Here is an 11,205-nt window from a genome sequence, read left to right as displayed (position 1 = left end):
TGGCACTATAGTGCCCTGAGGGTGCCCCCACCCTCAGGGTCCCCCTCCAGCCGGGCTCTAGAGGGTGGAAGGGGTTAAACTTACCTCTTTCTCCATCGCCTGGCAGGGGACTCTCCTCCTCCTCTCCTCCTCCTCGGCTGAATGCGCATGTGTGGCAGGAGCCGCGCGCGCATTCAGCCAGTCCATAGGAAAGCATTCTCAATTTTCACTGTGAGAAGCGCGGAAGCCCTCTAGTGGCTGTCAATGAGACAGCCACTAGAGGCTGGATTAACCTGTTTCTCTGAAACTGCTATGTTTATAGAAAAAAGGGTTAATCCTAGCTGGACCTGGCACCCAGACCACTTAATTAAACTGAAGTGGTCTGGGTGCCTACAGTGGTCCTTTAACTCCAAGAATAGAGCTTTAAAGGGGATGTGCTGTTTCTTTAACTTTTATTGGAGGTGCTAGTTCTTTCTTAGTATTACAGGAATCTCAGGGAAATCAGGGTATTAATGAAAAGGTACCAAAACTAGACCCATGATTTTTGCATACACTGTCCCCCACCCCCCAAGCAAAGCCCCTGGAGTTAAGCATAATTTGTAATCATCAGCATACTAGAGCAAAACACCCCAAGATTCAAAATGGACAACGAGTGATATTATAAATTTAGAAGTATAAGTGTGGTTGTGGCCAGGGACAGGGCTTGTCACAGAAATGTAGATGGCTTACTAATAAATTATGCATCTAAAATTTAATTTAGAACAAGAACAATGTATATGATTTATACAGACTGACACATTTATTATCTAGGAGTATTATTACTGTGGAACTCTGGTATACACTTAGACACGCCAACAATATGGAGCTCCGGGAAAAGAGGGACATTAGGACAGAAAAAGTGTCAGTCCTAAATAGGAACATCTGAGAGGTGCTGCAACAATGTCTTTGCATTTATATATTGTCACAACCACTTTTTAAATGCTTCCACCATATATGATTTCAATTTGCACCGTGCCATAACGTTTTTTTTTATTCCACTGTGCAATAAAGGGTTTGAACACATTATCTACTAGATGGCAGGGACATTGCTTAGTTCCAGAAACAGCCAGGGCCTAAGCCCAAAGGAAAACTCCATAACCCATACACTAACAGAGAGGTGGATATATGTTATGACACATACCCACCTGTCTCTGTTTTGTCCCATCCTCTCTACCCATGAGTGGCGTGTTGCAGATGCTCTCCATGTTCCAATTATAGCATATCTGAAAACAAGCACATTTTGCACATACAGATATTTCATACAATCCTACCATTCTAACTAGCTAAGTAGCCTGGCCTGGAGCACTAAACTACTGATCTTTCTTTTTATATATATAAAAAAAAGTAAAGAAGCAGCTGCCAGTTATAAAAGTAAAAATTAAAACCCATTATTTTCTGGAGACATGGGGTAAAGAACCCAACATGCAGGGCTTTGGCCCCCGAAGACCCCCCTGCATGCCTACACTGGCTGGCTAAATCGTTGGACTTGTATTCATTTACACATTGTGCTAATAAACAGGCTATCGACAAAGTCTGACTTCCTCTTACAGAGGAAACTCTTAAAAGACACATTTCAAGGCAAGAACGGAAAGGCTTAGTTGAGTAAGAAAATGACACAATGCAGTTTATGTGCACATCTAAGAAAAAAAGCAGTTTGTTTCCAGGGTCTAGAGCTGTGACTTAAAACTTACTGCAGCAAATTTCATTCTTCTCGCAGCAGGTAAGATACAATAATACATGTGTGACTGAGCATGCATTGTGTGATGTTCTGATAAAAGACTAATATCTGGTGTTTGGAGAAGGTCAGAGAGTTCAAATTATTTGTCAGCCGTTAAAGGTATATACATCTAGTTATGATGTATGCTTCATATTCTACAATGAAAGAACGTAGAACAGTTCACATTTGGTAGTAATTTCTCAATTTAATTTTCTATTGTTGCAATAATATTGTCGGTCAATTTACAACACAGCACAACTCACAATTAGTTAACAGACATCATGCTGTCAGTAAGTATTGGGTAAGGATTACAAGAGGTTAAAGAAGTCCACTTATTTTATTACTTGTATCTGTTATAAAGGGGTTAAGACATACATTCTGCTGGGTTTGTAGGAAAAAATGTTGTACGAGACACCTGCTTGTAACTGTAAAGTATTATACACAAGTGTTGAAAAAAACTGCTCCATCCTGTCTACACAGTTTTTATATGCAATTAGGTTATTTTTATATAAATGTTTATAGATTTATTCACTAAAGTAATAATTCACAGTGAACTCGAGGTGAATTTCAGATTTTAGATCAAAATAGCTGAAAAGCTGACTTGTTGAATTTGACCAATTCAGCTATTTTTGCCGTAATTTGTAGTTCACTTGGAATTCACTTTGTATTATCACTTTAGTGTATAACCTTGTGGGAAATCCAATATGTACATAACTCACTAATATAGTTAAAAAGTTGCACGATGTGTCCAGCAATGCTTGAATTGTGGTTAGTTACAGGAAGTGCTATATGCTCCCAATGATTTATACAACACAGCCCATTTATACCCATTTATATTATTGCCAACCTAGAGGTCATAACCTATCCCTGCTCCATAACTGTTTAAAGTCAGTTTGGAGATAAATAATTCTCTAAAATGGACAACAATAAAAAAAGTTCCTTGGAGCACGTTAGGACTTCATTGTACATGGTAGGCTGCCTGTGAGAATGTGATGACAGATCATTTCCCCTCGATGGTCTAGAGCAGGCATAGGCAACCTTCGGCACTCCAGATGTTTTGGACTACACCTCCCATGATGCTTTGTCAGCATTATGGGTGTCAGCATCTGGAGTGCTGAAGGTTGCCTATCCCTGGTCTAGAGAGTAGGTGCATAGGAGAGTAATGGAACCCACAATATGTTACAGCCTATTTCTCACTAGATACCAGAAATCAATATATAATGGAGAAAAGGTGTTGGAGTGTGTATGTCAATGTCTAGAAGTATGTGTGTCTGTGTGTTTGGCTTGAATTATGTATCTGATTGTGAGTTTGCAAGTAGATACTGACATTCATGTGCATCATTTGACTTTAATCATTTTTAAGAGGGCCACCTTTGTTAGCCGCCAAAGTTTCAGGTCTAGACATTTGCCTGGCCTGAATTTGTTTAACACGTCACCCCTGCATCCAACTTTTAAGTTATAATTCAATGTCCAAGATATAACACTTTTAGAATTCAATATTGTGTCTGCAATTACTCACATACTTTTTGACAATGAATGTCCCAACCCTGCATTGAAGCAGTACTTTAAACATGCAATGTTGTGCCTTCAAATGTTATGAGGCCTAGCTTATAGTTCTAGCTGTAGCCTTATTGCACAAGCAGATGGCAGTGATAGAGCTAATGTACACCAGTCTTATTAGATATGACATAATGCCACTGTGTAGGTTTTAAAATGTCATCTGTACATTGGGCAAACCAAAATGACTAAGGAATATAAACGTATAGACAGGATAGCACACATAAACAACTGGTGAGATACCTTACTAGAGTCAAATGGAGAGACCTGAATTAGAAAACTATAACCACTGACTCGTGAAACTAATCGGTATACAGTGGAAATAGAATAGGGTTTGGCGGGTAGAGATTGCCAAAAATAATATTAAAAGTGGATGGAGATCTCCTCAATAGTGAGAAAAAAATATATGTAATATACAGAGACTGTATGTTCTTGAACCAGTATATAACTTATGCAAAAAAAATTAATGCATTTAGCAATAAAAAAAACAAACTGAATACCAATGGGATAATTATATTCAATTGCAGAGTTTTGTCAGCTTAAAATCAGACTATTTACCTACTATGAAATAAGTAGGAAAACTCTGGTAAAGCTGAAGATTGTTATATAGTATCGGTTTAGTACCGATTTATGTAGGAAAACGGATACAAAAATCTTCAATGATATATTGTGATCAAACGTTTGTGTCAATATTACCACAGAGTTAAAATCCGTACAGCCCAATAGGTCATATAGTGCAAAAGACAGGGTGCTTTCTATTCAAATTTATTAAAGTTAGACACTGTCAAATAAAAAAATCAATAAATATAAAACTTGCACTCTTAGGAGCACTCTTAGGAGCATTCCAATATGGAGCATAAAGTACTAGGTCAACACACTGTAGATCTGAAGATCTTCTTAGGGAGTCTGGATCTCTGTGCGATGTTAGGACACTGGATACCCGAGCGTGCGTTCCACTGCGGCTCAGGATGTATTCCACTTGGTTGTCTCCTAGGAGCTCGTGTAGGATGTCTGCCTTACGCGTTTCGTGATCGGCTGCTGAAGGGAGATAAGAAACTTTTTGGGTCTGCAGTGTGTTGACCTGGTACTTTATACTCCATATTGGGATGCTCCTAAGAGTTTTATATTTATTTATATTAAACCAAAATGACTACCTATTTCTCTACATATATTCTCGTCTTGTTTTTTGATACTTCTACAATAATGATGTGCACTGCTTCTAAGTGTAGTGGTGGCATGCCATTCATGCCATTTTGGGAGGATCAGTTCCCCACCATCACTAATTCACGAATGAAGAGAAGGTGATCTTCAAGTATTCATATCTTTCAATCTATGATGATCGGGAAAATGAAATGTTTAAATAGCTAGCTGTTCTTGGTGTTCTGAACCATTGAAGTGTGGATGACAATTTCACCTTTCAAAAAAATTGCTCATTTGAGAATTTCAGACTGCACTTGTATTACTATAGTCATCATAATTAACAGATTTACTAACTTAATTTGACATGAATATCTTGGAATTTCCAAAGTGCGGCTGAGAGTGTTTGCATATGACACCAACATGGCTACAAGATGTATGGTGGGAAGAGAAATATGACTGGACAAGCAGGAAATAGTGATTAAAAAGTGGGAGGGAATCATTAATAAAACAGGAAGGGGAGGATAAAGAAAAACAGAGAAGGTGAAAAAGAGATAAATAGGGGCAAGAAAATCGAGATGGGGTGAGATATGAGTGAAGGATAATATGGGAGGAGAGAAGAAAATACACAAATGGGAAAATGAAGGAGGGGCATGTGTTGGAGGGAGGTAAATAAGAAGATACATGAATGAGCAGGTCAGTGAGGCCAACAGATCTCTTTGGGCCCCTTTGAAAACTGTTGGCTGGGTAACTCCAACACACACTAGCAGACAATGCATGCACATGTCCATACACACAGATGCTTATTCCCACACTCACACATTCCCACACTCACAAATACACACTTGTACATGCAGATGCACACTGATACATGCGTACAAAACAGATACAGTGAAACACTACTATACATATACATAGATTCACACTGCCACACACACACACACACACTCACATACATAGCACACACAAACATATACATAGTTTCACACATGTACACAAACTAATAAACACTGCCACAGAAAGAGAAACACTGCCACATGCACGTGGATACAGTAATGGGATAAAGAAAGTACATAATAACGATCATCTGTTCCTTAGCAGGTCTTAGAATTAGGTAAATACAACCTCAGATGAACAACACATAACACCTTACACCGTGTTATGATTTATTTAACAAAAATAAAACTAAAATGGAGAAGCCATGTGTGAAAAACCAAGTACACCTTATGATTCAATAGCATGTTTAACCACCTGTAGCAGCAATAACTTGAAGTACTTATTTTCTCTATGAATTTATCAGTCTCTCACATCATTGTGGAGGAACTTTGGCCCCCTCTTTTTAACACAGTTGCTTTAGTTCATTGAGGATTTCCTTGCATTTGTTAATGGAATTTTAAGGTCCTAGCACATCATTTCAATCGGTATGAGGTCTGGAATTTGACTGGGCCACTGCAACACCTTGAATCTTTTCTTTTTCAGCCATTATGTTGCAGATTTGCTGGTGTGCTTGGGATCATTGCTCTGTTGCATGACTTAATTTTGACGAAGCTGTTTGACAGCTTCACATTTGACACTAGAATACTTTGGTATACAGAGGAGTTCATAGACGACTCAATGACACAGGTTCTGTGGCTGCAAAACAAGCCCAAATCATCATCCTTCTAATACTATGCTTGACAGTTGGTATGAAGTGTTTGTGCTGTGTTTGGTTTTCACCAAATGTGGTACTGGGCATGACGACCAAACATTTCCACTTTGGTCTTATCTGTCCAAAGTACATTGTTTCAGAATTATTGGTGTTTGTTCAGGTGCAACTTTGCAAACCTAAACTGTGCTGCCATATTCTTTTTAGAGAGAAGATGATATCTCCTCGCAACAATTCTAAACATACCATACTTGCTCAGTCTTTTTCTAATTGTACTGTCATTAACTTTAATATTTAACATGGTAACTCAGGCCTGTAGAGTCTGTAGAGTTTTTGCAATCTCTGAGCATTGCAAGGTCCAACTTTGGGGTGTACTTGTTTTCCACTTTTGAATGATCTTTCTCACTGGAGAATGTAAAATGTAAATTGTTTGGAAATGGCCTTATAACCCTTTCCAGTTTAATGGGCAGCAACAATTGCTTCTCTAAGATCATTGATGATGTCTTTCCTCCTTGGCATGTGTTAACACACACCCAAATGCTCCAGACTAGCAAACTGCTACAAGTTTGGCTTTAACAGAAGTGGTCACACTTGCGGATGATCAATTAATCAAGGGCATTTGATTAGCAGAACATGTCTGCTACCTAGCCTCTTAATTCCTAAGGAAGCATAAGGGAGTACATGGTATAATGTGTCATGCATTTGTTGTTCATCTGAGGTTTTATTTATCTCATCATTATTTCTAATTAATTCAACAACTGATCAATATAAAAAATATAAAATAATAAATAATTTTTTCTAATTATTTTCGCTCCAAGTATACTCTATTTAATCATCCAATATCCTATGTATTCAATTAACTCATTCATATTTTCAATCCTTAATGTATACTTCAATGTGATACTCCCCAACTAACTATATTTCATGATTTAGTATGCGTTATTTAATAATTCACGATGGTATCATCATATCTCTATTACTAACATCGTCCATCATATATATATATATATATATATATATATATATATATTTATTTCGAAAGAACTTGCACTTTAACTTTAGTAACTGAATGATTCACAGTTACTTTAGCCATACACATGATATACACTCTGGTTGATATGATGTCTTCATGTAATATCATATCTCCCAACTAATGCTTATTAGGCAAGTACGTGTTTTTGCTGCTTGACGGCTGAGTATATTTTAAATTTCATAATTAATAGACATTTAAACATTAGTGCCTAATAAAAGATAGTTCATCTGGAATACATAACAGATATATCCTTATGTTATTATTATTATTATTATGTTATTTATATAGCGTCATCAAATTCCGTAGACATGTAGTTGTAACAAGACAAGTTGGACACACAGGAACAGAGGAGTTGAGGGCCCTGCTCAATGAGCTTACATGCTAGAGGGAGTGTGGTAAAGTGACACAAAAAGGTAAGGATAGTATTAGACTAGTGACAGTTGCAGAAGACGAATCAGTCGGGAGCTATTAACAGTTTAATTGATATGCTTTTATGAAGAAGTGGGTTTTTAACGATTTTTTTGAAGGAGTGGAGCCAGGGTGAGCATCTAATGGAGGAGGGAAGCGAGTTCCACAGGAACGGTGCAGCCCTCGAGAAGTTTTGAAGGCGAGCATCAGAGGTGGGAGTACGGACAGAAGATAGATGTAAGTCTTCAGCAGATCGTAAGGGCCTAGACGGGACATACTTGTGTATTAGGGAGGATAGATTGGTGGGAGCAGCACTATGTAGAGATTTGAAAGTAAGAACCAGAATTTTAAATTGAGCCCTATATCTTACAGGAAGCCAATGTAGGGACTGACAGATGGTGAGGCGTGGGAGGTGGGGGCACACAGGAAGATGAGCCTCGCCACCTCATTCATTATGGACTGTAACGGCGCAGGTTGGGAGCACGTAAGACCACTGAGAAGCGGATTACAGTAGTCAAGGCGAGAGAGGACATGGAATGGACCAGCACCTTAGTCGCATCTGGCGTTAAGTAGGGTCGGATGCGCACAATGTTTTTGAGATGGAAACGACAGGATTTGTTTAATAGACTGAACATGAGGCTTGAAGGAGAGGTCGGAGTCAAAGAGAACACCTAGGCAGTGAGCCTGCATGGTGGAGCTGATGGTAGCACCGTTGACTTGGAGGGAGATAGACACAGGGGTAACAACACATGAGGGAGGAAAGACCAGAATTTCAGTTTTGGTCAAGTTTAGTTTAAGGAAGTGGGCAGCCATCCAGTTAGAAATAGCACAGAGGCAGTCAGAGACACTAGTCAAGAGGGACGGGGAGAGATCAGGAGAGGACAGGTAGATTTGCGTGTCATCTGCATAGAAATGATATTGGAAGCCAAAGGAGCTAATGAGTTTACCAAGGGAGGCAGTATAAATGGAGAAGAGTAGGGGACCAAGGACTGAACCTTGGGGGACACCAACAGAGAGGAGTTGGGGAGAAGAAGCAGAGCCAGAGAAAGAAACACTGAAAGAGTGCTGGGAGAGATAGGAGGAGCACCAGGAGAGAGCAATATCTTGTTGTCACGTATTGATCCGCTTATAAAAATGTGGTTAATGATATTTTGGTTGCAGCTCGGCACACAGGAAAAGTTGTGCCGAGCTGCAACCAAATCCACAGAAGGGTTAATGCTGAGCAGCAATTATGCAAATGGGAATCTGGTAACTGCTTTGGGGTCAAAGGCCGGTTACAGCCTATCAGATCTAGAGGAGGGGTATTTAGGTCCAGTTCTCATCTTGCTCAGTGCCCTGCCGTGGTTTCCCTTGTGGTTGTCCGAGAGCGCGTTATTGATTCTGGTAATTCTGGTTATTTGACTTTGGCATTGTTTTTGACTTCCCTGTTTTCTGGCATCCCTGACTCCTGGCTTTTCCTTATCGTTGTGTCTCTTTCTGTTTCCCTTGACCTCGGCTATTCCTGACTATTCTTTGGTACGTTAGTCCGGCCATTCTAAGGTCCGGTATACGTTACCTATCAATCCTCTGTGTTATACAATTCTACGTGCTGGATCATTCTGTAATCCTGACACTTGTAGACCGATATTGCGGAGGATGAGAAAAAGCTGTTGATGATTAACAGTGTCAAAAGCCGCAGACAGGTCAATATTATATTAAATTATACCCTCTGAACTGATTTATTTTCAATACTTAGACCACTACAAACCGCATTAATGTATTGTACTTCCTTCATTCATGTAACTAATAATCCAACATGATGTCATCCCTAGCAACCTGGTGGACCTATCAGAGTGTAGGGCACTTTATTTAAACCTAAAAACACGGTACAGGGGGTCACCCTTGAAGAGCTACTTACTGGCAGAACGCACGTTGGGGCTCAGCCCAACACCTACTCAATGATAGAATCTGACTATTGATATTACGATTTTGTTGTTTACTGACCCTATACTTAATTTTACATTCTATATGTACAACTGCAGAGGTTAGTAGGGAAGGTGTGGATAATTTTTATTTTCCGCGCATAGATAGCAGCCCTTGAAGGCACAGATTTAGGGTTCTTAGATTATATTAGGAGCTATTAGGGTACTACTGTCGATATTTCACCATTTAGTAGACATTCAGGTGCCCTTGAAGGCACAGATTTAGGGCTCACTAAGTAGATATTTTATCTCTTAGACTGTAAGGATTGTTCTTGTAAAAACCTTTGGATCGTGCATAACAGGTGCCTTTAGATATGTTGTATTTCAAATTCTATTAATCCTATCCCAATTATGCTCTGTATGTGCACTTCAATTATAATTATATTCACTTTTATAAATAGTTATACTGTTTCTAGAGGGTACTCATCCCTCGATCTAGATTCTTATTTAGCTAGATATCTGGAGGATATTGCCTATTTATTTATTACATATCTTTATATGATAATCTATCAGGATCCTGTCATTATTTAGGGAATATTTCCCCCTCCTTTGTGTGTTTTCCTATTCTTGCTCTACATGTGATATGCAGTAGTTGTGCTAACTATGGCTACATATTGCTATTCTTTTTCCACTTAGTTCCACTTCCTATTGAGTGACTTCTGTCAAATTTGCTACTATTTATTGTTACATTATATCATATGTCTAGCAATCTATACACCAGTATCTCCACATTTAAATCCTCAGTGGTTTTATCTGTCAATTGTCACCACTTCGATATTTCCAATTCTACAGTATATTTCTAGCGAATAATTATATTGTGTATATTCCCGTTTCCCTTGATTTAGGTTCTCTCATTAATTTTTTAACCATGCTTAATAAATTAGTTCTTAATTCTTATCAGAATAGTGGTACTACCAGGACAGATTACGCCTTTTCTCTTTTTTTTTTCTACCAACAATTTTCTCCCAGGGTTATCCCTTAGTGTCTGTCCTAGATTTTTCCTATATAGTACTAGCTTCCTATGTGTTCCCCTTTGTTATGTCTGCTACTTAGCCTCTTAATTCCTTAGGAAGCAGTAATGGTGTACTTAATGTTTCACACATGGTGTTCCCATTTTGGCTTTATTTTTGTTAAATAAATCATAACACCGTGTAATGTGTCATATGTTGTTGTGCATCTGAGGTTGTATTTACATAATTTTAGGACTTGCTAAGGAACAGAAGATTATTATTATGTCTTGATATGTAAAACCATGGAATTGAAAGAGGATGTACTCTCTTTTTCCCAATACTGTAGATAGTGCCACACATGCAGAGACACACACTGCTATATGTATATAAAGACTGACATACACATATAACGACAAAAATATACACAGCTGACCTTTATTTTGTCTAAATTGTGTTGGAGGAGGTCCTGCTCCCTGGGGTCCAGTGGTGCAGTGAACAGCTCTGGATCTCCAAGCAGTGCATCGTTTCTCTTATCTCCCACACTGCTTTATTCTCAAACCTGGATAAAGTGATTTGACATCACTTCCTCTCAATGCTGTAAAGAGAGAAATATCTGCAATTACTACAGCCCATGAAGGCATCTGCTCTGACTCAAATTCCACATGTGGTCTGGCTAGGGGTGATATGTATAACGGTGTATGAGCTGTTACCCCCTGGGAGAAGGTAATGGGTATATGAGAACTGGAAAAATACTTAGAATCATACATATATTCTAAAAA

General features: G+C 38.7%; 1 protein-coding gene across 1 annotated transcript in view; it reads left to right on the top strand.

The window, feature by feature from the left end:
* Positions 1-1,633: 1,633 nt before the first annotated feature.
* Positions 1,634-11,205, top strand: part of RAB44 (RAB44, member RAS oncogene family) — a 143,478-nt gene continuing 133,906 nt past the window's right edge. Inside the window, exon 1 of the mRNA XM_063450543.1 lies at positions 1,634-1,738. The gene's annotated coding sequence lies outside the window, so the exon portion shown is untranslated. The remainder of the gene's footprint in view (positions 1,739-11,205) is intronic.

Source organism: Pelobates fuscus, chromosome 1, assembly GCF_036172605.1.
Source record: "Pelobates fuscus isolate aPelFus1 chromosome 1, aPelFus1.pri, whole genome shotgun sequence".
Classification (NCBI taxonomy): domain Eukaryota; kingdom Metazoa; phylum Chordata; class Amphibia; order Anura; family Pelobatidae; genus Pelobates; species Pelobates fuscus.
Note: the sequence above shows the minus strand (reverse complement) of the source record. Positions and strands in the feature narration are given on the sequence as shown.